The sequence below is a fragment of the Octodon degus genome, unplaced genomic scaffold (genome assembly GCF_000260255.1).
Source record: "Octodon degus isolate 3935 unplaced genomic scaffold, OctDeg1.0 scaffold00014, whole genome shotgun sequence".
Classification (NCBI taxonomy): Eukaryota; Metazoa; Chordata; class Mammalia; order Rodentia; family Octodontidae; genus Octodon; species Octodon degus.
This window is the reverse complement of record NW_004524590.1, coordinates 10,002,318-10,029,099: the sequence shown is the minus strand read 5'-3', so window position 1 is coordinate 10,029,099 and position 26,782 is coordinate 10,002,318.

Here is a 26,782-nt window from a genome sequence, read left to right as displayed (position 1 = left end):
GAGCCCAATCCCAGTGCGCCACGTGGGGATCGCCCATGGGTCCAGCCTATGCGGAAGCAAATCATGACAGCAGCCCTGGCCATATAAGGAGTTGTTGTGCACAGAGAGTGCTCACCCATGGTTGGGGGGTGGAAGGCGGAAACCAGCGCCATCCTGTAGGTGCGGTCCTTCGCAGCTCTCCACACCACTGAACGCATCTCTGTGCTGTGGAAAGAGGCAGTATGGGGATTAACCTGGGACAGGAGAAAGCTTGCTGTGGATGACACTAATGAGTTCTTGCCTTCTAGATAACCATTACTAGAACCAGACTCCTCAGAGATTACCAGGCCCTGTGTACCCTGGGTGCCACCACTTCCCTTATCTCATCTCTTCCCACCCTGCCTCTCTGTCCCTGGCTTCATTTTGCCACTCCTGGGCACATGCCCCTCCCTTATCCTGGAGCACAGGGTCTTGGTGTGGCTCATCCTTCACATCACCTAGCTGACCACTCATCTACTTCTGAGAGATCTGCCTGACTACCACATCCCACTTTCCATCCCCTTTATCTGCCTCCCCCCGCACCAGATCACATTGAACATTATCTAGCATTATACTATGTACCCATTTCTCCTCCTCCTCCTCCTCCTCCTCCTCCTTCTCCTTCTCCTTCTCTTCCTCTTTTTCATCCTCTTCTTCCTCCTCTTCTTTTTCTTCTTTTATTTGTTACAGGGTCTCACTACATAGCTCAGACTCATAGTGATCATCCTGTCTCAGCCTACCCAGCACTGGTATTACAGGTGTGCACCACCATGCGCAGTTTCAGTGACCAGCACAGCATGCCCAGGGGTTCTGGGGCTGGCATGACATGCAGTACTGGGAATTAAACCCAAGTCCTTGTGCTTGCCAGGCAGGTGCTTTGAAAGCCGAGCTATCTTCCCAGCTCCCCCATTTCTTCTTCACATTCATTATCTATCTTCCCCCTTACAATAGCACAGGGACAGCCCTGCAGAGCAGAGACTTTATTTGCACTGGTCATTGCTCTGTGTTTGGAGCTTCATTGTAGGCTTACATACAGTAGGTGCTCAATAAATAATCACAGGAATAAAAGACCTGACTAACTGATGTGATGGTTAATTTTGACTATCAAGTTGACTGGCTTGAGAGATGTCCAGGAGATTAGTGAAACGCACTTCCAGGTGTGTCTGCATAAATCATGAAGGTGTGGCCTGCGGACTCTAAGTAGTCCTGGGCCTTTTCCTGTTAAAGTCTTCCCTTGCTTTCTGGTTCCTGACCACCACGAGCAGAGCAGCTCTCATGACGCTTGTGTGTTGGAGCCAGCTGACCATTGACTGAAACCTCAGAAACCATAAGCCTAAAGAGACTTTCACCTTTAAGTTGTATGCCAGGTATTTTGACCCAGCAAGACAAGAAGACTGACATATACAGACCAAAAAGTCCAGGAGTGTGAAAAGCTTGTGACTTAAAGTTTCTGCTTGAAGAAGAGTCTGCGTAGGGCCTTTGTTTTAAATCAGAACTGCTCTGATCTGTCTGGCCAATGGACACATCTTAGCTCACTGAGCTCAGGCTTGTTAGCAAAACACAGGTTTTTGCTAACAAGAGAAAGGTCACTCTTTAGCTGAGCACCAGCAAGCACATTCCAGACATTTGTCCAGACAGGGGCAGGGTTATTTCAGCAGGAGAGTCCAACACCTAACCCAAGCAGGCTCCTTCAGGTGGGTAACTGTGCAGTCTTCAGAACCCCTCACCCAAAAGAGAATTTTGAGTTTCATCTAATTCCGGGTTGTCTCAAAATTCTTAACTTTTTTTGCAAAAGGCCCACGTTTTCAGTTGCACTGGGCTCTTGGAATTCTGCAGCCAGTCCGGCTGAAGAACTGACTCGTGGTGGGGACCCCCAGGGGGTTTAGAGATGCTGGTTATTTGTAAAGAGGGCCTCATAAGGGCTGCCCTAGAGGCTACCAGTCAAGAGGAGAGGCCAGCAAGCACCGAGGGAGGTGACATGGTGACACTGAGCTTGCAGAAGCCGGCTGGCAGCAGAGAGAGCAGCAGTGTAGGCCTGCGGTGGGAAAGGTCAACTGAGCCCTCGAGTTAGGATCAGCCCTGAGAAAGCTGGCTGCAAGTATAGTCTTGTTTCCCTCAATAAAGCCTGTACAGTGATGCAGATGGGGACGAGGGTGACACATCAAGGTAGTCTCAGAAGCACCAGATCTAGAGCTAGGTTGGGGTCCTAGGTGCCCAGGAATTGCTACAGGCAAGGAAGGTGACAGTCCCAAGCCAAAAAGCTCTGCCATCCCAGAAGCCTGGCCAGTGTTTTGGAGGTAAAGGGACCCCGGTGAAATTGACTCTGAGGTGCCATGGATGACCTCTTGTTGTTGGATTGTTTTCCTGTCGGTATTGTGGCAGCTGTGGTGGAAATGAAGGCAAATACCTCAGCGGGAAAAGAATAAACTCCTTTAAAAACATCTTTTCTGCTCCCTATCCCTCAAATCTCCTATTATTTATTGAAACAAATGATAGCAATAACATGCATATAACACCTTCCATCCTCATAACCACTCAGGGGTGTTATTAACCCCAACTTCAGAGGAAACCGAGGAGAAGAGACTTGGAATCCATCCAGGCTGGGGCAAGGGCTTCCCAGCAATGGTAGTGCCTTGGACAAAGCACCTGCTCTGGGCTGCTTTGCCACATTGGGACCTCACCCTGGGACCTCGAAGAAGGTGGCAAGGGCCCTGGGGATCCCCGTGGGCAGCAGAGAAGACAGGAGCTGGGCAGGAAAAGAGCCTCCCGCTCCGGGGGCTCCACATCTGCGTGGGGGCTTGGGCGCGGCAGGCAGCCTGCGTTTCCGCCTCCTCGGGGACTGTGCCGAGCGGATGCCGCTGCCTGCGTGTGAACAGGGCTTGTTTTCCCTTCACGCCCTCGGGCTCCGTTTTTATGAAGCATTTCCTTCTGTTGGCGCTTTGGGAATATTCATTCCTGGCTGCACAGCACGCGGTTGACAGTTGGGCTGGGAAATGTACCCGTGGCTTAATTAGGGCATCGCTAGATCTGCCAAGCTCCTGCCCCGCCCCTCTGCCGCTGCCCCGACCCCAGAGACCCCAGGGCTGGCCCTGGCTAAGAGAAAGAGCATCGTGGCTCCTGCCCTGGGAGCCCCAGGAGGATCCCTGCTGCCCGCCAGAGTATCATGATGCTTCCAGTCTGCCCTGCTCGCTCTCCTGGCTCCTAGGCATCTGTCTTAAAGTTTTCAGCCAAGGCAGATAGATATCCGATTGTCCTGCAAATAGATCAGCCTCCTGCGTTTGTGCTCTTTGCTCCCTGCTTGTAATGCACCTACACTTGATTCTCCAAATTCCTTCTGTGCCCCCTCCCTCAAGCTGGTGTCCTAGGCCTTGTTGGACCGTGGCCCTGGGCTGCTCTGAAGCCGCCAGCCTTCCGGTTAAAGTTGCCCCTGACTGGGAGGAAGCTGAAGGCTGCATTAGCAGGAAGGCTGGCTTTCCCCTCACCACTAAGCCTGAAGAGGCGGACAATCTCCACCTCCTCAACTTCAGCTAGGGTCCCGGAGGCCTCATACCCCCAAAACTTAGATAAGCCACAGAAGGAAGCTGACCGAGTTACAGTTAAATGTCAAGACACTAAATAAATATTGAGAATTCAACTGTATATGATATTAAAATCCTACTATATAAAAAAAAAGCTAGAAAAAATATTTGGAACACATATGGCAAAGGGTGCGTTTCCTTAAATGCTAAAGCACTCCTACAGCGAGTGCGAAATCAACAGCCCAAGAGGAAAGCGAGCAAATAGCAACAGACCCATTCCGGAAAAGCACCCCGAATGGCTTCCAAAGGAATGTGCAGGCTTATGGTGACAGAAACGTGCAGGGAAGAGTGACTTTGTGGCTTGCACTGGCTAGAGACCCACCTTGCAGATGTGTGGCCCAGGGGAGAAAAGGGTTGCATGGAGGTTTCGTGGCAGGCTCCTCAGGGTCCCAGTATGATGCTAGATGGAAGTTGGTTGGTCAGTGGCTCAGGAGTGGGAAACCAGCTGTCTTGTAAGAGCTCGGGAGGACTTCATTAGATTCCAGAGAGAGCTCATGAATCACCTACTTCCCAGCTGCGTGATCACTGGCAGCGTATAGTCTCTGAACTCAGTCTTTCCAGTCCTAAACTGAGCACTTCATGTGTTTCCAGGAGGATTAAGGTGTGGAAGCACAAGGGTGAGGTGAGGAGAGGTCGCTGGGGGAGGAGGAGGGGCTGGGAGAGGATGTCTTAGTGTTGAAAATAGTTCAGTTACCTAGAAAGTGGGTTTAGTGAACACAGACCCACGAAGGCTAAGGGGATGGGTTGGAGATGGAGTTGGCCTTGGAGACCACATCTTCATAGTAGATAAAACGGGGTCCAGATGGAAGGATCTGTCTCCTCAGGATGGGGGAGATGGGAACATCTGCTGCCTGAGAAAACAGCCCAAGGTTCCCAGGCCCAAGCTCTGCCAGTAGCGTCCCAAAGCCTGGCACTTGGTTAACTCTCTGGAGTGCTCATGCTTTGTAGGACCCAATCTAGCATAAGATTCTGCTTGGAGGTCTGGGACACAACCAGAGCCCAACCGAGAGGTGAGCCAAGACCTAGCTTCCCAGAAATTAGATGGCTTTGGTGACATTTAGCCCAGAGCTGCAAGGACGTCAAAGCAAGAGCATCACTGGGGAGAAAGGAGTACATACAACCCTAGCCTGAAAGAAGCCCAGTGCCATGGGCTGAGGAGCAAGGCTGACAGGAAAACAACCCAGGGGGAGAGACTGGGTTTCCACCTCAGATGTGTCCCTGTGGAGAGGTGCCTGACTTGCAAAGGGGGTTCAACCAACATTTCTCAAGTGCAGAGACAGAGGAGACTTGTGAAACTCCAAAGTCAAGCCGGAAGGAAGTGGGACCTGGGGATGTGGTGGCAGTGAAGAGTGCTGCTGCAGAGGGCGTACCAGCATGGTGACGAGATCTGCTGGCTGCATCACCACAGTGTGGGGCCCTTGGGGCCTGCTCCTGTCATCCCAGAGAGGGCGCACAAACCCTGGGTGCAGTAGGCAGGCACACTGCTCCGCTCACATGTAATATAGAAGAGAAGACAATGCTTTGCTGGGGACATGGTCTTTGAGGGTAGGCTCCCTGGATTCTGTCCACTGCACTGCTTTCTTCCATGGCTTCAGATGCATGGCTTCCACAGACCTGAAACCCCTACTGACCTTGCTAGAGAAAAGGTAATGGGGCTGCAGAACTCCTAGTTTCCAAGGCCACACAGAGGAGCAAAAAAAGCAAAGGGTGGTGAGAAGTCAGGATAACTCTGAGGACCTTAGAAATAGGTTCCTACAGAATTTTAGCTATGTCCTTCCCATAGTGTCTTTCCATAGTGTCTCTGGTCAGTACCTCAAGAAACAGTGCAGGCCAAGGTCAGAGCTAGTGGAGATGACTGGCTGCTGGCCAGCCAGTGGGTAGCATCTTCTAAGTCTGTTCCAGGCCCAGGCTGTCTCTTGGAGGTCAGCTCACATTCTAAGAGGAAATAGGGCTCAGCAAGCAAACTGACATCAATGAACATCTGGCTTGGTTTTTCAATCATCCATCTCTCTCATTCTCTCTCTCTCTCTCTCTCTCTCTCTCTATATATATATATATATATATATATATATATATACACACACACACACACACACACACACACACACACACATATTTGGTACAGGGTCTCATTATGCAGCTTGGACTCATAGTGATCCTCTTGTTTCAGCTTCCCCAGTGCTGGGATTGCAGGCGTGCACCATCATGCCCAGTTTCAGTGGTCCACATGGCAAGGGGGCAGCACTGCATGTGGTAACAGGGATTCAGCCTATGTCTTGAGCTTGCTAGGCAGGCACTCAGATTGCTGAGCTATCTCCCTAACATCTGGATTGTTATAAATGACTTGTGGGTTCACCTTGGAGGCTGGAAAATAGGTCGATAGATAGATAGATAGATAGATAGATAGATAGATAGATAGATAGATGATAGAGAGAGTCCAAAGCTATAAGACAACCTGGGCTTCCTATCTCTGAAAAGCTGAATAAACTCAGTGTTTTCTATTTCTCTGATCAGTTTCCTAAATTTCAAAATGAAAATAATAATGTGTTTATCACAAGGCTGTTGTGAGAAAACAAGATAGTGAACAGGAGAGTGTTCTGTAAACCGTAAAGCTAGAGATGAGTTGTTTTAGTTCACATGCAAGGAAGTGAATGTTTTTGAGTTTTTCCTTCCTCTGACCTAAGTCCAGCACCCAGCTCCTAGTTGGCCATGAGCCAGATCTTAAACCTGTGGCCCCAGGTTTCGAGGGAGACGGCATGCAAGTCTTTTTGCAGAATGCACAGGGCTGCTGACCTCAGCTTCAGTTGCAGCTTTGCCCCTGCAGAGAAGTTGATAGGTCTTTAGTCTTAGATTCTCCATCTGCAAAATGGGTCTCACCCAAGTTTTTTGCTTCTCCTTCCCTCCCCTGTTCTCTAGGGCATCTTTAGATGGTCACAGTCAGGATGGAAGGAGTCCTGGGGTGCCTTTCTGTGTCCTCATCAAACTCCTGCTTCCAGGCCCCCGAATCCCTGGCCACCTGCCCACACAGCCCAGTGCCAGACAGAGTGCACTTTACATCCCTCTTTAATTGTTCCAAGCCTGTCAGTGAGATTTTCATGATGGGATAAAATCTCAGAGGTCCTTGATGTCCTCTTTCATGGCAATCACTGCTGCTTTCTCTGCAGGCCGGTAGGAGGTCCCTGGCAAAGCAGCTGGTGGAGGAGGTGGACCTGAGTGATTGCCCTGTCTTGCCACATGCCTGCCTTTCCTGCTGTCAACCTCTTGACCTCTGCATGTTCCTCACTGGCCCCACAGCCTAAATTTTCTGTACTTCGCATGCTAGAGACGAAATAATCTTCTCGAGGAGGCCTGCCAAGCTCACACCCTCCTCAATCTCCTCCGGCTGGTCCCTGGGATCCGGGACTCATGCAAGGAGGGGCTGTGGCTCCTGATCTCTCACCCAACTCTGCAGACCCGGGTGTCATCTCCTGCAACAGCTGACAGTGGCGCCTGCAGCGCTCTGGTGTCACTTTTAACACTGTGCATTAACACCAGCGGGGGACTGTCGGCGCAAGGCCGACCCGGCGGAGGCGCGTGGAGCCGCAGCCCACATGTGCGGTTGTTACCAGCAGTTGTTTTCAGGTTCTGGGCCTCACCTCCAAACGTGTTACTTCTGCAGGGAGCAGCAGCATCGCGCTGCACACACTCCCAGGGAAGACGTGGGGCCTGCCGGCCTCGCGTCCCTCCGCCAGGAGGCACGGGGAGGTGTCATTTCTGAGCCATGGCATGCAAAGATCAGGAACCGGGATCTCCGCCACCTACGCACAGCTCCCCCAATTAGAAGAATAAGAGGAAGAAGAGAAAAAGGAGGAGAGAAAGGGTGTCGGCATGCCACTTAAAATCTTTTCTTATATTTGTTTTATACGTACCACATGTTTTCAAAGAGCACTGCATGATGTCATGGGAAGAGACAAAAACAGCATGCAAAAGCACGGCACACACTATGCAATCCCAATTCTGTCAGTGCGTGGGGAAATGTCGCCCTCCGCACCTCGTCCCACTCCCCCTGTGGCCGGGGGCCCTGGAGGGAATCAGATGACCACGTGACTTGATTTAGCCAATGAGATGGGAGGAAAGGACTGTGTCGCTGGCTGGTGCTGCTGCCCAACCCCAGCAGCATAGAAGTGTGTGCTCATTTGGAAGGCTGAGAAGCCCCAAGGAGGCTCAGTCACAGAGCCACCATGCAGGAGAGGATGGCCCTGAGAGTCACCTGGACTCCTGTCATCTGGCTGTGAGCGGAGAGAAATCCGTGTGCTGGAGACTCACTGAGCTTGTTGGGTTTTCCTGGCACACAAGCGACCCTAGCTTGACATAGGAAGGCACGAAGTAAATGGAAAAGTGTTAGCAGGAAGTATCAAGCAACCGCTGATTTCTACTGTGCGTCTTTCTAAGTTCTCACATTTTCTATAGTTGCTGTGTATCACTTTTATGAGTTTAAAAAGCTCTTAGTCTTAAGCATAGATAATTTTTTAGAGTACATCCAATGTGTCTTTGGTACAGAACTACACACTTCTTGAGTCATTTCACTGAATATACACAAAGCCCTAAAAGATTTTTTTTGGTTGTTTTTTGTTTTTGTTTTTGTTTTTGTTTTTGTTTTTTGCAGAACTGGGAATTGAACTCAGGCCCTTGAGCTTGCCAGGCAAGAGGTTATTCTACTGAACCATCTCCCCTGCACCGGGTTTTCCTATTTTAAAAATGAAAAAATCTGAGTTTAGGAAAACTAATGTCAGGGTTTTTGCACTGATTGTCTAATTACCTCCTCTATGGATTGAAATTTTTTATATTAGTTTAGAAGGTGAGGCTCAGAGAAGCTCATGGCTAGTGCCTTAGGATGTAAAGGAGATGAAATTAAAACAGCTATTACAACAACAGCAGGGGCCCTTCACTAGCTGTTTCTGTGTGCCAGGCTGGGTTACAATCTTAGGCAACCCTCCAGTAACTTGATGATATAGGTGCTAAAACTATATTTAGTTTCCAGGTAAAAAATAAAAATTCAGAGAGACTGAACTGTTGATCTAGAGTCACACAGCTAGCAATTTGAACTGCTGAGCCTGGACTCTTGATCTGTCCAAATTTTGGTCTGCTCATTTTGCTAAAAGCAGGGGGTTTCAAAAGGTGATTTTAGGTGATAGATGCATGAGCATTTTAAAATTCAATTGCTATTTTTACCAAAAATGTTATGCATGAAATATTAAAAGTCAAGCAGCACCATGAAGCTGATAATGAAAAGCAGCAGTCCTACCACTCCTCAGAGGGAGCGACGTCAATTCTCTTTGCTGTTCCTTCTGACATTTACTTTCCTATTTCTAAATATCATTCTTTGCTGATTTTTAAAGATATTATTTATTGGCTTCCTCCTGTGAAAGATTGCTGGTTCTTCACCAGCCATCATACACAAACACACACTTTCCCTTCCAGTACGGCCTGAGCACAGTTGCTAAACCAATAGCCAGTCTTCACATGATGGTATCTACATATATAATGACAGCTCGGCACAGAGCTATAGAGCAGTTGCTATCGTGTGCAGCATTTTGTCTGCCCTAGAGTTGATAATTACCTCAGTGTTTCATTTCATTCGTTTCTGGTGTAACATTAGTAATTCCTCCCACAAGCATGTCCACAGAGGTCTAAAATCTCCAGCAGTTCTGTCCGACACTGAGTATCTAGCCATCTTCCTGTCTGTTCCTTTTATTTTTCTCCCTTGGCCCTGCCCTGCCCAGCTGCCCTCCAGGTTGTCTGTGGAGTAAACGTCCCGACACTTTTCTTCATTCATCCTGGGGATCCCCTTCACCTCCATCCCATGTTGGTTGTCTGTTTCTTAGAGTCTAAGTCATCTTTTTGCTTCTGGGTTTGCTCTCTTCATTTGGTTGTAACATATACGCCAGTAGCTTCCTTGGAAACTGCATATGGGGAGTTCAGTTTTTGGATCCCTGATTGACAGTTTGGCTGGATGTATAAATCTCGTTTGGAAATCATCTCCCCTCGGCGTTCTGAAGGCAGCTCTCCATCGGCATGTGGTGTTCTGGGTTGATGTCAAGTAGTTCAGTGCCGTTCGTTCGGATTCCTGAGCCTCATTGTGTGACTCCCACTGCCTCCAGAAGCTTTGGGGGAATCTTCCTTCTCTCTCCGATGGCCTCAAACATTTAGTAAAACTCAGTGTTTATTCTGGGAGTAACAAAAGCGTTGGCTAAGTTAGATAAGATGATGATTCCATAAATTGCCACTTAGGTATTTTATCTCAAAGCCAGGACACACACCAGAGACATGGTAGTTGCTGTCACCATTGCCCTGGAACACTGGCCAGTGACCCTGAAAGGGAGGTGTCAGATTGACTGAGGAACTAACTGATCACAGTCCAAGGATTATTTGACAACTTATCAGGAATACCCATAAAAATCAACTAAAAAATTATTATAAAGTTACAAAATAATTATATGAGGCTAGTGGCTACCGAATGGAGCATTGTTATCTGTAGCCTTAAAACATGCAGACAACAAACAGAACTAAAATAGAGTGGATAAAAGGCCCTATTTGCAAAAACAACCAGAAATAAACTTTTTTTAAAATGTGAAAAATCTATGTGAAGAAAACCTTTTAAATGCTACTGAAAGAGACAAATGTGAACTTATACACACTCTTGGGTAAAAAGATTTAACATTATAAGGATGCCAGTTCTCCCTAAATTAAACTCCACATCAACACAATCACATTGAAAAAATATCAACAGGATTTTTTGTGGAATGAGACAAGTTGATTCTAAAGTTGATATTGAAAATACACATGTACACATACATATCCAGGAAGAGTTTGAAAACAGAAATGTAAAAAACAGAACTAATCCTATCAATTATTTACATGTATTTAAAATCTAATATAAAGCTAAAATAATTAAAACCATGGCACAAGTATACGAATAGCCATATAATTTAGAAGTTATTGGAAGTCATCCAAAATATATAGGAAGTTGCCATATGATCCAGTTGGCATTTAAAACAGGATTTATCCATATTTAGTATTGGGACAATTGGCTACCCATCTGTAAAAGAAATTAATTTAGAACCTCACTTCACATGCTATACCAAAATAAATCCTACATGAATCAAAGGTTTGAAGGAAATCATGAATTTGTTACAGTAGCAGGAGATGAAAACGGTGAATAGGGGGACCCATCAGCTGGCTGCCTTCATTCTAGTCAGGGGCCCGGAAAGCCCAAGCAGTCCCACCTTCAGATTATTGACTGAAAATAGGTTGACTGGCTGTCAGGTCCTGCGCTAGGTGCTAGAGCAGAGGCTGCCAGTCGGCAGACCTTGGGCTGGACTCGTTATGTGTAATTGGTTTGGTTCTACCAGTGTTAAAACATTTTTGGGTTGGATCCAATATTTTGAAACTTGGAGATTTCACATAAAAATCTGGATCCCAGGCCTTCCCTGAAATGTCTGAAAATCTGGCAGCACCAGGCCCTCTTTTTTTTCAGGGACAATCAACTAAGCCACCACCCTTTGCCCTGAGGATGGAGCACCTGGGCTCCAAGGGGCCAGGAACTGAGGACCCAGGGAGCAGGCAGATGAGGGAGGGCAGGGATCCTGAGCCCCCAGGAAGGAGGGCCGGAGGGCAACAGCGCGTGTGGGAGGGGCTGATCCCAACCCTTATGGGTCACCTAGCTGAGGAGTCAGGGTCCAGGGGACCCAGGGGACCCAGGAAGAGGCCTGACAGAAGGAATTTGGGACTTGGATCCATAGGGCTTGGAGACAGATGGGACTGTGTGCGTGTGTGTGTGTGTGTGTGTGTGTGTGTGTGTACACCCGCACTGGTGTGTTAAGGGCTGGTGGAAAAACTGCTGTTGGAGGTGGGGCTAAGGAAGCCCTGGGGTGCTCACACTGATGGGCAAACGCTCCCAAGCTGAGCCAGATCTGGTCACGCTCCTGCTCTAACTCCAGCCAGCTTCCCTGGAGGTCCAGCCAGCGCCTGACTCTTGGGTCATTTCTTCTTCCTCTGTGTGAGTGTCTCCAGAGACTTGGGCGTCCTGGAACCAGCCCGATACCTTCCAGCCTCAGGGCTCTTGCACTTGCCCTCTCTCTGCTGGGACGCCTCTTCCCACCTCTTGAACCGGCCACGGCCCTCCACTCTGCAGGTTTCATCTTAACCGCACTCTCCCAAAAGAGAGTTGGGCAAAGGCCGTCAAGAAGGCCAGCTCCCCCAGGGGATGTTGTGGTATGGGGCATCTTTGAAAGGGCTGGGGCTAGAAGAGGGGTGGCGCTGGAAGTGTCGCATCTCAGGAAAGCAACCTGGGAACAGGCGACCCACAGGTGCTGCGCAGAGGCACCGAGCCCCTCCCTGGGCTGTGTCCCTTGGAGTAGCGCTGCCCACCCGGCTCCCGGGCTGAGGCCGAGGCCTGTCTGCTGGTCCAGAGGAAGCCACCGAGTACTGACAGCGCAGCCCGCCGCTCTGGCCGCAGCCCGGCCAAGGGACAGGGCACAGCCCAGAGCCGGGCAAGAGGCGGGCTCCACCTGTCCGGTCCCGAGCCCACCGACCTCCTGCGTTGGAAGGAACCGACCTACTCCCACCTCGCAGAGCCAGGAGGGGCCCACAAGAGCGGGCGGGCAGGGCGCGGGGCATTGTCTGCCTGCATAAGCCAGGAGCCGCACAAAGGCCGCTTTGTGCCCCTGCGCGGCCAGCGGAGGTGGGGTGCCATGTCTCGGCGCCCCGCACCCGGCGCAGCCTTGTCCCCGAGGGGGCGCCCGCCACTTCGCCGCCGCCAGCGCCGCGGCCCCGGGCGCCAGAGGAGCTCTTAATTGTTCCCAGAACGGGTGGCATTTAGATCAATTAATATGCAAAACAGGAGTAAATCATCTCATTCGCGGGCCCCACGCGGGGCGGGGAGCCCGGCATTTGCGATGCAGCGAGGTCGCGGCCCCCGCCGCGTGTTTATCTGGGGAAATGGAAATCAGCCGCGCACAAAGCCGCCCCGCCGGCCGCCGCGCCCAGGGCCGCGCTGGGCAGGTCGCCGGCGCCGGTCGCGACCCGCGCCCGGGCTGGCTGATGCGCAGGGAGGACGCTGTCGCCTGTGGCCCTCTGGCTCGGCCGCCTTGCGCCTCAGGCCACGCGCCACCCTTCTGGCTGCCTTTCCTAGCTGGGGTAACAGGAGTCTGTTGCTACCTAAATCAGAACTAGAAAATAACACCACGCAGTGCGTGCGATTGCAGTTCTCGGGCTCAGGACCTGCGATTCTGCTACGGAGCCTGGACTGAAGCCAAAATCCTCCTCCGCTCCTGCATAAAACCCTCTAAGAAGTAGGTCTGCTTGTTCCCGCTGTACAGCTGGAGAAACTGAGGCTTGGGTCTACATGGGCGCCTCAGACTCATGAAGTCATAGGGGAGGCTTGTTGAGAGGTGGCTGGATCCAGAATGACTGATTCATGGTGCAATGCTGGGATGAAGAGTGCTGTGATCACTAAATCGGTCCATTGATTGGTTTGACTGGCCCTAATCCAGGAGCCTAGATCGGATGTAAAAGGGGCAGAAAAAAAAAAAAATGCAGAGGTCCCCGGCTTGCTTTGCTGCCTTCTGCCCTCCATGGGCCATCTCTTCTCTGCAGTGCCCTCTTCCAGGCCACCCTTCAGTGAACCAGATGATTATGGACTGAAACCTCTGTGAAGTGTGAGCCCAATAAACCTTTCCTGCTTTCCCTTTGGATGTCAGGTATTTTGGCTCAGCGCTCTGTGGCCTGGGCACACATCTCTCCTTCCAGGGCTCAGCTCTCTGGCTGTGCCAGGCTGGTGTGGGCTCAGGCTGCAGCCCTGGGCTCATCAGACTCCTGCTCCCAGCTGGGATTCCCTGATGCCCCAGCCTGTTGCTTACCCTGGGCCAGTGGCACCCCTGGATTGTGGAGGACTTGAAAGAAAAGCAGTTGTCTCTACTTTGGCTGTGCCTGACCCTATTTCCATGTATTGATAGGTGCAGGGCTGGCTAGGGTTTTCCTTAATCCTTCAATTGGCTTTAAGCAATGCATATTGGTCTAGCCGAGGTGCTGGTAGTAGTCTTTGAAGACAACACACATGTTTGCCTGATAACCTCCACCTGCTGCTCTTTAATGTGAGCTGGGTCAAGATGGGAGGAAGAGCCGATGCTCATGCTGTTGGCTGGGATCGAGCCTCGAGACAGAGGCTCTGACTTCTTGGGGCTTGAAAGATTACACATCAGAGCTGAAACACTGGCCCCAAAACATTAAAACTATGTCAATAGTACAATGCAAATTACTTTTTCTGCATATCCTTCTCTCTGCATATGACAGAGGTAAATGCAGGCTCCTGCCTAGCCCAGCTCACAGGGCTCACCTACTTCCTGAAATTCTCAGTCATTCATCCTCAAGGTGCTCCTCCTTCATGACTGAATAAAACCCAGGTTTGGCCCTGGGTTGAGGCCTTTGTTCTGGATAGCCATCTTCATGTCTGGACTTAGGACCCCTTGGCTCCCCAAACTATAAATATGCCTTAGTGTCTTTATTCTCACGGTGGATTGCCTCGGAAGTTGTAGATTGGAATTAAGTTGATGGGATTCCAATAACTTATCCATGGGATTATAAATATAAACTTCCTGGACCCATAGGAGGACCAAAAAGTGTTCCTTATATTGGGTGGCAACTCACTGTGTGGTTTGATTTTACGATTTAGGGCTGCAATCACAAATTCATTAGCTACCTTAAGTTCCTGGAGTAGCTCCAGGTAGATCCCGCTCAGAGGCCAGGAGACACCAGCTTATTCAACCCCCTGCAGCCTGCCATCCACCCAGGAAACCAGTTCTGGTTCCATCTCTGCCACTACGCTTTGTGGGGAGCTGAGCAAGCCCCTTCCTTCTGCAGGCTCTGCCTCATGGGCTGCACACCTAGGCTGGCAGATGTCCTCTGTCCCATCCTTTCTACTCCACATGGTAGGTCCAACTGCTTGCTGCATCTTGTGCCTCCAGTGCCAGGGGACTGTCCCTCCACCCCTCTGTGCCCTACAACCAGGAAGGATAACTCTTAGGGCCACTGTGACTCCCAGTGCATCTAGAGTAGGCAGCCTGGTGGGTGGAACACATCTGTTTTATTAATCTGTCTATCAGAGCCTGCTTCTCACCCACCTGTCCACTGCCATTGAGTGTCTTCTAGCAGTAGCACTCCGGAGCTTTAGCTTGGCCAGGACTTCCCTGGCTAGGCCTCATTTTCCTGTCTCCTGGCAGCCAGGCATGGCTACATGACCAGGTCCTCAGTCATGGAATATGAGTAGACAGATGTGCAAACTGCCCGGGTGTGTCCTCCTCTATCACCTCCTCCCACTGCTGAGGTGGCGTGTCACTTGGGACTGGGCAAACAAGGGTTCTACTCCAGAAATAGGGGGCAGTGAGGCCCTGAGCACCATGCCAGGTGGGGCTGTGACAAGAGGGACCTAAGCCTCTGTCTTGTTTGCACCTGTGCTACTTTGAGTAGCTCAAGTGTGTGCTTTTTCAGTTGATTTTCTGGTTTAGGGCTGGGTTTCTAAACTAATTAGAAAGTTTAAGTTTCTGGAGTTACTTTAGACAAATAGCTTCCAGGAGTCAGGTGACCCCAGGTAGCTCTCTGCCCTTCCCCCTGTCATAGTAACTGTTCCCCAAACCTACTTGTCCACTGTGGATTGTAAGTGCTTAGTAATTATTTGTTAATTGAATGCGCAAGTTAGCAAAAGTATTGTAAGCTGGGAAAATCAATCATAAGCTTTAGGTACATCATGAATTCAGAGAGCTTTTATGGCCTAACCTGGGTCCTAATAAACACTATTTGCTTGAAATCTGGTTCAGGGCCCTGCACATATGTCTGTGTGTCATCAGACAGCTGCCTCAGGGCAAGGATGGCTTGATCTCCTCCTCCTGACGTGGGACAGGCTTCGTGCTGGTAAGGACATATGCACTAGAACCCTGAAAACTGAAAGCCACATTGTATTTTATCCAATGATGTTAAATCAGAGTTCTTTTTCATTCTTTTTGTAAAAAATTATATTCAGCTGGGTGTGGTGACGCATGCCTGTAGTCCCAGCACTCAGGAGGCTGAGGCAGGAGGGTTGCCACAAATTCAAGACCAGCCAGGGCTACATAATGAGTTCAAGACCAGCCTGAACCACATCATGAGACCCTGTCTCAAAAAAAGTTACATTCAAAGGTTTTGAAATTTAGTGCTCGAAGAAGGATCATTAGTACCTATTTTTGACAAGGGGGATCTCATCACAGGAGGGGATGTCATAGCTCAGCCATCCTCTCTGTGGTCTCCACAGATCTACTGTGTAGGTCTGGCCCATCCTCCAGGCGCATGTGTGGTGCTGTTGGGAGGTGGAGGACCCTTTGGGGGAGGTGTGGTCTAGAGGAAGAAGACAGGTCATTGTGGAACTGCTCTTGAGCAGGGCAGTGGGGTCCCAGTCCCTTTCTGTCTCCCTCTATTGCTACGAAGCGACCAGGCCTGCCCTGCAGCCTGCTTCTGCCATGCGGGCCTGGGGTGTCACAGGCCTGAAGCAAGTGGGCCAAGGGACCATGGAAGGAAACCTCTACAACTGTAAGGCAAATAACTCTAGAAAGAGTGTCTGTGGTTTAGCTCAGTGAGCATGAGACCCTTCCAGCTGATCCAGAGCAAGACTGAATGGAAGAAGAGGGAGAAGAGAGGGAAAGGGTTTGACACAGAGCCTAAGGGTAGCACAGTGTAGGGCTCGTGCTTCACCAGTGCTTAGCAGGGGTGATGGGAGAAGGGTACTAACGCCTTGTTTATAGGAAAGAAAAGATCCGCGCGGTTCTCCCTGCCCCAGGTGCTGGAGAGGTTGCCCAGCAGTGGCTCCGAGGTCTCCAAGTCGCTGCGGTCTCCAGCTGGAAAGGCTCTCTGAAGCCAGCTTCCTGGCTCAAGGCAGAGATCTGCCTGGGCCATGCTGGACAGATGTGCACCAGCCTGAGCTCAGCCTGTGTGTTTCATTAATTACATACAGAAGCATGAGCACAAGGAGGTCTCCAAGGCCAAGGAACTCCACAGCCTATTGGAGATGCAGGGCAGGTGGCTGTGGTCACCAGTGGGCCAAGGCTCAGGCTTAGCAGGAGGATAAATTTGCAGGTGACCATGTGTTTTGGGAAAAGCTTTGGTCTACCACAAGACCCCTCCCTGGACGTCTGTCACCAACAGGCCTGATGGGGAGATGCACTCCCTCTGTGGGCTGTGTATTGTGCAGGAAATCTCTGGGGAATGGAAAGGAAAGAGCTGCTGGGGTAAGGAAATGACCTTGGGAGTCCACAGCCTGCAGTTGGGTCACCAGTCCATCCCTCTGAGACACTGTGAGGCAGATCATTGCCCTACTCTGAGCCCCACTTTCTCTCTGAAGACTCCTGTCTCCATCAGCCCTGGGCTCAGCTGTCTCTCAGTGCTGCCTCCGGGCTGTATCTTTGCCCAGGAATCCAGTGTCCCTGAACCACAGCCTGTCTGGTGCAGCAAGAGGGACGTCAGAGCAGGCATCGCTGAGAGACTGAAGTGAGATACAAATGTTCTGGATTGGAGAGGCCAAGCCTCTCCAATATACTCTTGCTGGCCAGGGGCCTGGCTCTACCCAGCCCAGCCACATCAGTTGGTCCCTGTGTGTGTCTCTACTGCAGAGGATGCAGGAGTGGCCCGGGGACACCTGCAGCAGTGCTCACTCAGCCCTAGTCCCAAGGAACCATAGAAACACACCCTGCATGTCTGACTTCCCCAGATGAATCAGAAGACCCAGAACCCTTGGTGCCAGTCCTGCCAGATGTTAAGCAGCTGCTGCTGAGTAGCAGCTGCCCTTTCAGACGGGGCATCCCCCCCATCCCTCCTCAGTCCCTGCCTGCACCACACCAGGCGCTCATTTGCCTGCCAAGTCCCAGACATCTGCGAACCATCACATTCCTGTCGCTATTCTGTGTCCTTGTAGCTTGGGGTGGATTCTGTCTCCACATTGTTGGAGCCAGCCAGAGTACAGCGCAGGGTTGCGCACAGTGACCACCTTTTGACTCAGACCCTTCCTCTTTCCCCACAGCCTCCCATGCCCATCCATGGGCTGGCACAGGCTTCAGAGCAGTGTAGATGCCCAGTGTGGACCAGTGCCTGGCCCAGGAAGAGACTCGGGGTCTGAGCTCTGTGGAGCGGGGGTAGCACCCACACTCTTTCCTGCTTCTCCCCTTGTGGCCACAGTGTTTGTTGAAGGCCTGAGCTTAGACAGTTCCTGGCTCTGTTACCATCCCTGGGTCTCATGCCACCCCTCCAAGCCTCTCTTTCCCTCATTCCTCAAGTACATAGCCATCTGCCAGTGTCATTTCACAGCACCCACTGCCACAGTGGGGTGTGGCCACACACCTGCCTTGATGGGAGGAGAGTGACAGCAGGGATGGGTCCCCCTGCCAGTCCTGGCCCCTCCAGGCATGCTATTCTTCCCACTGGCCAGGCTGGACACACCCAGGGCGGATCTGAATTCTCATGGTGAAGGTCACAGAGCTTCAGCGTGGGTCATGACAGCACAGAACAAAGCCCCTGCCAATCTACAACTTCCAGCCAAGATTTTCCAGAAAGCAAGTCCTTTCCCTTGAGACATGCTGCAGCATTTGGGGCTCTATTTTCTGTGACAGTTTAGCCTACCCTGACTGATACAGTCTTCGGAAGCCAACACTTGGCCTTGGGACATCTGGTTGGCCCAGACTAGCAGGAGTATGGAACTGGCTGCAGGCAGGGCAGCTGGACAGGGCACAGTCCTGGGCAGAGACTAGTGACAAAAGTCCTCAGCAGGCAGAGGGAAGGCTGGAGTGGAGGTCCTCGGCCTGGCGTGGAGCCCCATTCTAGCCCCATTATGCCCAGGCTCTGGTACTGCCAGCACACTCCTGGTACAGCCCAGGAACCTGGCCCTGTGGCTGTTGTAGCTCTGGTCCCTACCAGAACACCCCAGTCAAGTTTCCTGCCCCCTACACCTAGGTAGCCCCCTTTCTCCAGTCCAGCTCCTTACTCTTTTCTTCAGACCCCTTGTTGGATGTCTCTGAAAGCCAGAACCCTCGAAATCAAGAACCGCTTCTTCTCCTGTGCGTTGGGGGAGCCCTCATACCTTAGGAACAAAGCCACATGCAGTGACTATCCCTTATAAACACCTGCCTCTGGCTAGCTGTGGCTTGACTCATGGCCAACAGGAAGGTCACAGGACTCTGGGGATCAATATGGAGACCTCACCAGGATGCTTGCAGCCCAACCTTGGTCAGGAGTGATCGTCCGTGTCCGATGACTCCTTTTTTTTTTTTTTGTGGAGCCAGGGATTGAACTCAGGCCCTTGCGCTTGCCAGGTGACCAATAACTCCCGGAAATGAAAGCGTTTTATCACGGAGCCGCACCATCCCTGGCTCTCCCTCCTGCTCACCTCTTGCTATGTGGGAATCTGCAGGTCCTCGGTGACAGCTGGGCTGCTGGGGCTTTGTCAAGACACCTGCAGAGGAACATAGCAATGAGCTGTCCCCAGGCAGCTCCCAATGGCTCAGTTCACAGTGCCTGGACCCATCACCAAAGCTTTTCAGTTGCCTTTCATGTGCATGTGTTGTTCCTTTCCCCCAAATTAAGATGACAGCAGAAGATGTGACTTTGTATCCCAGGGGCTGGCAGGAGGAAGGCGTGTTGGGAGGATGATGTGACTGTCTGACCTGATTCAGTGAGCTGGCTGGGCAGCCTGTAATCCCAAAGCCATGTGAGGAGGCTCCAGGACCCCGTGTTCCTGAGCTCAGTGCCGCCTCTGGGTCTACTTTGTAAAAAAGGGCCCACAAATGTGTGCATTTGACTCTGTGTGTGTGTGTGTATGTGTGTGTGTGTGTGTGGGTGTGCATGCACACACGTGCTAAGGGGAAGGGAAGAGGCAGCTCGGCCTTTGGTCCCTGCGAATCTTGCTCAGGAGTGGGACATGTGCGTGACAACTTGGTGTCGCTCTCAGTCCATGCTGTGAGGGCAGCTACATCTGGATGCGTGGTGGCACTTACTACCCTCCCAGAAGGGCTACAAAAACCTTCCCACCTGTCCTCAGAGCCCTTCTGCCATCCAGACCCGAGCCGCATGCTCCGTTCTGCCACTACTGGGCCCTAGGAACCTGGCTAGCCAGAGCCTCACCTCTGGCTTCCTCCCAGCAAACCTCAGCAATTCCACACCAGGCAAGGATGGGCTGCTGGGGACACTGAGGTGTAAGACTAAGGCCCTTCAATGCCAGGTGCCCACAGTCTCCCAGGGAGAGGGCTAGGCAAGCCAGAAGGTGGAAGAGGGGCACATGGTGGGGGCAAAGCGGGGCTGGCGTGAGGGGCTTTTCTTGGCCTCAGCTTTGTCTACTCCTCCCCTAAGCTGCCTTTTCCAGTTCTCTTTTCCTATTATAGCTAAGCCTGAGGGATTTTTCTCTTCTGGGATGTTGTAGATGATGACAAGTAGGCACTGGAAGGCCAGACCCTATAGTCCTGACTTTGTGGCTCCCACAGAACCCAAGCTGGACACTGCCAGTGCTTCCTCCCTAAGGCAGTGGCTAAATGTCACCTCGGGCCCTGCCAAGAAGGAAGGCTGAAGATAGCCTGACTCTGCCTGGCTTGGGGCAGAGGTGTGGCTGCACCCTGGGCATGCAAGTGGACTCTGCAGCCTATCTGCTTGGACAGCCTGCGTTCCAGCCATGCGCAGGCCCATCTACCTCCAGCACTGCAAGGACCCACAGACTCTCAGAAACAGCCCCTACCTTTGGGGAGCTCGTGGCCAGGGTTGGAAATGGATGGTAAAGTTGAAGAGTGAAGCCACTGCAGGCCACAAGGTCTGTGGACACCTAAGGAAAGGAAGCTGAGTTTTGTGTGTGGGGACCTGGCCTGGAGGGCTTCTGGAAGAGGTGGGACAGCAGCTCTGAAGGTCTGGAATATTTCTTTCATTTTTATGTATTTGGTACAGGGTCTTACTCTGCAGCTCAGACTTGTAGTGATTCTCCTTTTTTCTGCCTCCCGAGTGCTGGGATTATAGGTGGGTACCACCACTCCTGGTCTCAGTGGCCCTGAGCTTGCCTAAGCAGCCACTTAGTCTGCTGAGCTATCTCGTCAGCCCTTAGGTCTGGACTATTTCCGTGCATACTCTGGCCACTCTCAGCTCTCTGCTCCTTAGAGCCCAGGTCCTGAAAATGTTCCTTCTGTGAGCGCTATGCAGAGGAGGGGTCCAGGTGACAGGGTTCAGGCTGCCCAGGGAGACCTGGGACACTGTTCTCAATGGAGAAACTGTTCTCGATGGAGCAGCAGGTCTGGCCGCCTGGCAGCAGATTGGAGGCCTGGCCAGCTCTAGATGTCCCAGGGTTCTGACCCCAGCTGCCAAGTCTTGGACCCTTGCTCTTCTGCCTACTCTCTGCCCTTCCAAATCAGCACTGCCCTGGGCTGCTGCACCCCTGGCCCACTGCTGCACGGTTCCTGTTCACTCGCTCCTGCTCTCTGTCTCTGTCTCTATGTGTCTCTCTGTCTCTGTCTCTCTGTGTCTCTGTCTCTGTCTGTCTGTCTGTCTGTCTGTCTGTCTGTCTGTCTCTCTTTCCCTCTGCTCTCTGGATCTTTCTCTCTGTGTTTTGCCTGCAAAAGTCCCAAGAGTTAGCATCTGTCTGGCAGAACAGGCCTTGGCTCTCGGCTGCGCTCTTGAGCCAGGCTACTGACAGCTGCCCCAGGGCAAAGCTCCTAGTCTGGTGTTACCAGCTGTGGCCAGGGCTGCAGGGTCACACAGAGGTGGTGGCTCTCTGCAGGGCAGCCTTCCACCTGAGTGGAGGGAGGGGTCTTAAGGCCCTCACAGCCAGGATCAGCCTAGCCCCACCCCTGAGGAGAGCCCCCGGGATGGGGACACTAGGCCCAGGCCCAGGGCTAGCCTCGCCTATAAGATGCAGCCTTGAGTGCGCTCTCGCGGGTGCCTGCAGGACCCAGTCAGCTGCTTCCCTGCCCAAGACAAAGCTGCCAAGCCCATCCTTTGGCACCAGCCTGGGAGGCGGACGCTGCCAGCAGCTTGGCGCTTACTGAACGGCAAGACCTCCTGGGCAAAGGATTTTGTTCTTTCTGCCCCACCAAACACTTGTCTCCTTTGATTTTACCATTGTTCTTTCCAGGGAAATCTAATTTTAAAACAAAAAAACATGTTTTCTGACCAATAGGACACATACATGTGCCAACAAATATTTGATTTAAAAGCAATCTTTTGCGCAGTTCCAGTTTTGTTTTTAAGAGACAGGACAAAACATCATACCCAGCTGTCCGAGCATGTGTTAGGCCCCCACGCCTCCCTCTGTTCCTTTCAGCTCAGAAATATGGCCTGAGGTATCCCACTGAAACCTCATGGTGATGGTCACATAGTTTCCAATCTGTGGGGTGAGGTGGGGCCTGGCGGTGGGGGGGATGGTCAACAAGATCTGCCCTTTAAATAAGGAAGAACCAAAATATCCCAGTCTGCAGCATTATCAACCCCGGATGTGTCTCCACACACAAAGCCACTTGCAAAATAAAGCTGCATTTGAGTCCAAGCCAAGGGTGATGTTAAAAACAATGGAGTTAATAAGTAACCAGTTGCTGGATCAAATCAAACTGTTTTTGTGTTATGGGGGACCTCTACCTGCTCCACTCCAGGGATGCCTTCCAGTAGCCAGAAGGTCAGAGGTGGACTCTGGAGGCCGAGCTGCATTAGGAGGAGATCTAAGAAGGGAGGCAAGAGGTAGGGTCACTGTGGACTCTGGCTTTGGGGACACAATGGAATGAAAGAGGTGCCCGGCCTCTCCTGTGCTGCAGTCCACACGCCACGCTACACGGGGCCTCCCTACAAATGTCCTTATGGGAGGGGTTGCAGGCACATCCACCCCACTTTGCTTCTCCTTCACTCTGCCCCTTGTGATGCAAACGGCATTGCAGGGCAAGGCCCATGGGAAGCAGGAGGCCTTGCTGTGCTCCCAGTATGGTGACCCTCACATCTGCTGTGTGGTCCTGGCCCAACTCCCTCAGAGCGCTCTCCATGGGCTGGAAGCTTCCTTCTTCTGCTCGGGGGTTCCCCCTCTTCTGTGGACACTCATCCTGGGGCCCTTCCTGGGCACAGGGCCCAGCATGCAGCGCATGGGAACCACCCACAGCCACAGGAACAGCATTCTTCCTCTGAGGGTGTGCGTGTCCCCTCGGACATGGGGATGACCGCTGCAGCTGCTCAGTGGCACAGAGAAGGCCTCCTGCCTTACTGTTCTCAAAGCAGGCTGGGGTGTGGTGGGAGCAGTGGAGAGCTGCCCCCAGCCTGCCAACCACCACCTCAAGAAGAGCCAGCCATGCCCAGCCACGCTGTAGACATCTGAAGGACCCTCGCTTGGTAGATGCTGATGACACCATGCTGATGACACCATGCAGCCCCGCTTGTGGCAGAGGTGACAAGAAGGGCCTTGTTGCTATGGGGCTCCTGCAGCCCTCAGCAGCACCCATCTCTCCACTTTTCCCCCTCACGCACACATACACTGGCCTGGGTTCCCCACCCCACCACCCCAAACCAAGGCAGGGGGTGGACATAGCCGCCAACTTGCCCTTGATGCCTATTCTCCCCTTTCATCTGAGTAAATGAGCTTCCTTGTATGAGCTTCTGGGTTCTAGACCACCCAATTGAAAACACTTTCTTCAGCCTCCTTGGCAGGAGGGTGTGGCCCAGGACTAAGTCCCAACAGTTACAATGTGAGCAGACACAATGGAAATAACTTCTGGGCCATGCCTTTAAAGAAAAGAGTTTGTTTTTCTCCTTCCTGCTGGCCAGAGTGTAGATGTGATGGCTGGAGGAGAGACAGCCATCTCAGTGTGTGAAGTAGAAGCTGTGACTTAGGCTTAGCGGGTGGGGCCACCACACTGGTCCCTCATGCTCGTCAGGGGCCACTGTGGGAGCCAGCCGCAGGGTCTTCCTCTTATCGTAGTTAAGTTCAGTACATTTTATCTTGCTTGTGCCATAGTTAAGTGGCTCTTGCTTGTACCGTTGTTATGTATTTTATCTTTACAGCAAGCCTGCACTTTACAATCCTGAGTCTGTGGTCAGTGTCACATACCCTACTGTCCCCATGTTGCATCGGATTCATTCATGTCCATTACCATCTTGGACCATTTTATTTTTCCACCCATCTAGCTAGAAAAGTGACCCCTGAGGATTTTCTATGCAGTTGCCAGAAGCCGTGTGAAGGCAGGTAACTTATAGCTCCTCGGCCTGAGCAGGAGTAGACACCTGGCTCTGGGAGGACGAGTGACACCAGATCCTCTCAGGGCCCAGGCAGTCAGAATGGCAGCTCTAAGACAGCTGTTGAGCATCCTGTCCGTCCCCATGTGGGCCGGGCACTTGCTTCGGCTAGTGACACCCCCTGGCTAAGATTCCAGCCAGGTGAGGAGCCCGCTACTGTGTGTGAGCGGCGCACCTGTAGCCTGCTTGCCTGGACTCCTGCGGAGAAGCAGGTTGCTGCCCTCACTCCCCGGGCTGAGGAAGAGCCCTGTAGTTTCCTTCATGCCCAGAGCTATGAGATGTCCCGGTGCCCTGCTGCGGGGACAGTTGTGGCATGTGTCTCTGCACTTAGGGTGTGTGTAAAGGGACTCGTGTTCTTTCCCACCAGTCTTCTTGTGAGCCAGAGCAGGAGCTAGGGGCTCTGCCTGAGGCCTCAAGCAGGATAACCAGGCTTCTCGAATCCCCGGCTGCTCCCGTCACCCACCAGCTGCTGGCCATGAAGCTGAGCGTATGGTATACACCATCTCTCTCATCTTCCTCAGAGCCCTCTAGTGAAGTCGTCTATGCCCATTTCACAGAGGAGGAAAGTGAGACTCGGAGAGGATGTGACTGATGCATAATCTGAGCCCATATGTGGACTGTAAAGCCATGTGCAGCTCCCACTCATGCAGCCAACTCTGATTGAACGCAGAGCGGGCTGCGGAGTGGGGTTGGGGGTGGCTGGGGACAGAAGTGTGAGGACACCAGGAAGGCAGAGGTGCAGGACTGGAGCCTCCAGGCTTCACCCTCCTCTCTGCTTTGTCCCAGAGTCAAGTGTTGCCTGTCAGCCCTGAAGAGCATCTGACCAGCCATCCAACTGGCCCGCTTTGTGCCCCAGAGTTAGTGGGGACATGAGGGGAGACGACCTGGGTTAGGAGCCCAGCAAGGCTTTGTATTCAGAGTCCCCAGTCTTTGGTTTCTCCTGAAGATTCAAGAGCTGTTGTGGTTGGGTTTTCTAAATCATCCTGACCTCTGTCCATCAAAAGCAATGTGGCTGGCCGTGCCTTCCTCAGGGGGCCCATGATGGGCCCCACGGATTTCTCCTACAACCCTGGACATCTACCCTACAAGCTTTGATAGGAAGCCACCTGGCCTGACAAAGACTGTAAGATACAATTTCAAAGATGCCAAATGTGTGTGTGTATGTGTGTGTGTGTGTGTGTGTGTGTGTGTTTGGGAGGGAGGGGTCGCCTGAGAAACCATGGCATTCGATGAGCTGGGAAAGAGAGTGGGCGCCATCTTGAGGAGACTGGGCCACGCCTATGCAGCGCCCTGCTCCTCCACCCTGCTGGGTAGCCCCAAAGACACATTGACGAGGAGGTAGGTCCTTTCTTAATAACCACCCAGAGCCTCTGTGTCACAGGATCAGTGCAAGACCTAAGGGAAAACATGGAAATTTAAGGATGGACTCAGCCCAGAGCTGATGGGGTCAGGTAGCGACAGGCTGACAGAGAATGTTAGACAGGTGGCTCTACCCTCACTGACAAGGTCCCTAACCCCTGTGTAGATACCGAGAGCCATGGCGCCCCCTACTGGGCTGTGAGGGTGAAATGAGTCACCTGCAGGACCAGAGTGTTCTTCCTCAGCATCAACCAGTACTCTGGGCACACACACCCTCCTCTCTGGACTGGAGCCTTGTCCTCAGCTGTGTGGTGGACCACACTGTCCCTGAGCTCCACCCTGGTCAGCAGTGGCCAAAGGCATGGAGTGCTCTTGTCTACCTGGGCCCCTAGCTATGGTTCTGCAGTTTCTGGGCTCCCACAATGGTTGTTTCCCTCCAGCCTTTCCAACCTTTAGTCCATCAGCTCATGAGCTCAATAACCAAGGTCAGAGGCAGAAATGAAGACAAAACACAGTGGCCGTTAAAGTCACCAAATCAGCTGCTGTGGAGGAGGACAGTAAAAGAAAATAAAACAAAGACAAGATACTGGCTCTGAAATAGCAGTGCCAAGGAGAAAGGCCAGTGGGGAGGTGAAAGGCTTCAGAGCCGCACAGACCTGAATGCTATCTGGGTGGCCTTGGGCTGGTCCCTCACTTTCCTGGGCTCTCCCCCTTGGCTCCCTTGGCAGAGGTGAGAATGACAGTGTCCTTGCCATAGCCTGTGGTATGGGGGTGGCTGGGCTCTGTGCCTTCGCGTTGCCCAGGGATGTAGCTTTGGCTCCACTGCACTGTTACCTGCGCTTGGTTCCAAGCTCCCCCAAAGGTCTTGCTCCACCTGGTCCCGAACTGCAGGTGCGCACGAGCACCGGTTGTCTGGCTGCCCACCAGCTGGTCGTGTCCCATCGCTGCAGGAATGAGTCCTCAGCTGACTCGGGCTATCCCTGGGCTGGGCCCAAAGCTGCAGAGACCTCTGTGCAGGAGACCCTTGCCTCTTCCAGCTCCTCTCTACCAGAGAGGAGCTGAGTCCCCACCCAATGCAAGGAGCTGAAAGAGTGACACTGCCCCACAGAACTGCTGGCGTCCCCTCCCCTCATTGTGCTGTTCAGGTGGCATCAGCCACAGCTCTGACACTCTCCTGCCCAAGAGCTTTCAGAGTTCACCTCGCCACACACCTAAAGAGAAGGGACCCAGCAACCTGCCCCAAAGCCTTCCAGGTGCCTGGGAGAGGGCCAGTGGCAGGGGACACTGTCTGACCTCTTGCTGCAGCTCCCTGGGGCCTCCTGAGGACCCCCAGTGTGTGCCTTCTGAGCCTCCCCTGCCCACCTACAGCACAGCACAGCACAGCTCAGCTCAGCGCAGCTCAGCACAGCACAGCACAACACAGCACAGCACAGCACAGCACAGCACAGCACAGCACAGCACAGCACAGCACAGCACAGCACAGCACAGCACAGCAGAGCACAGCTCAGCTCAGCTCAGCTCAGCTCAGCTCAGCA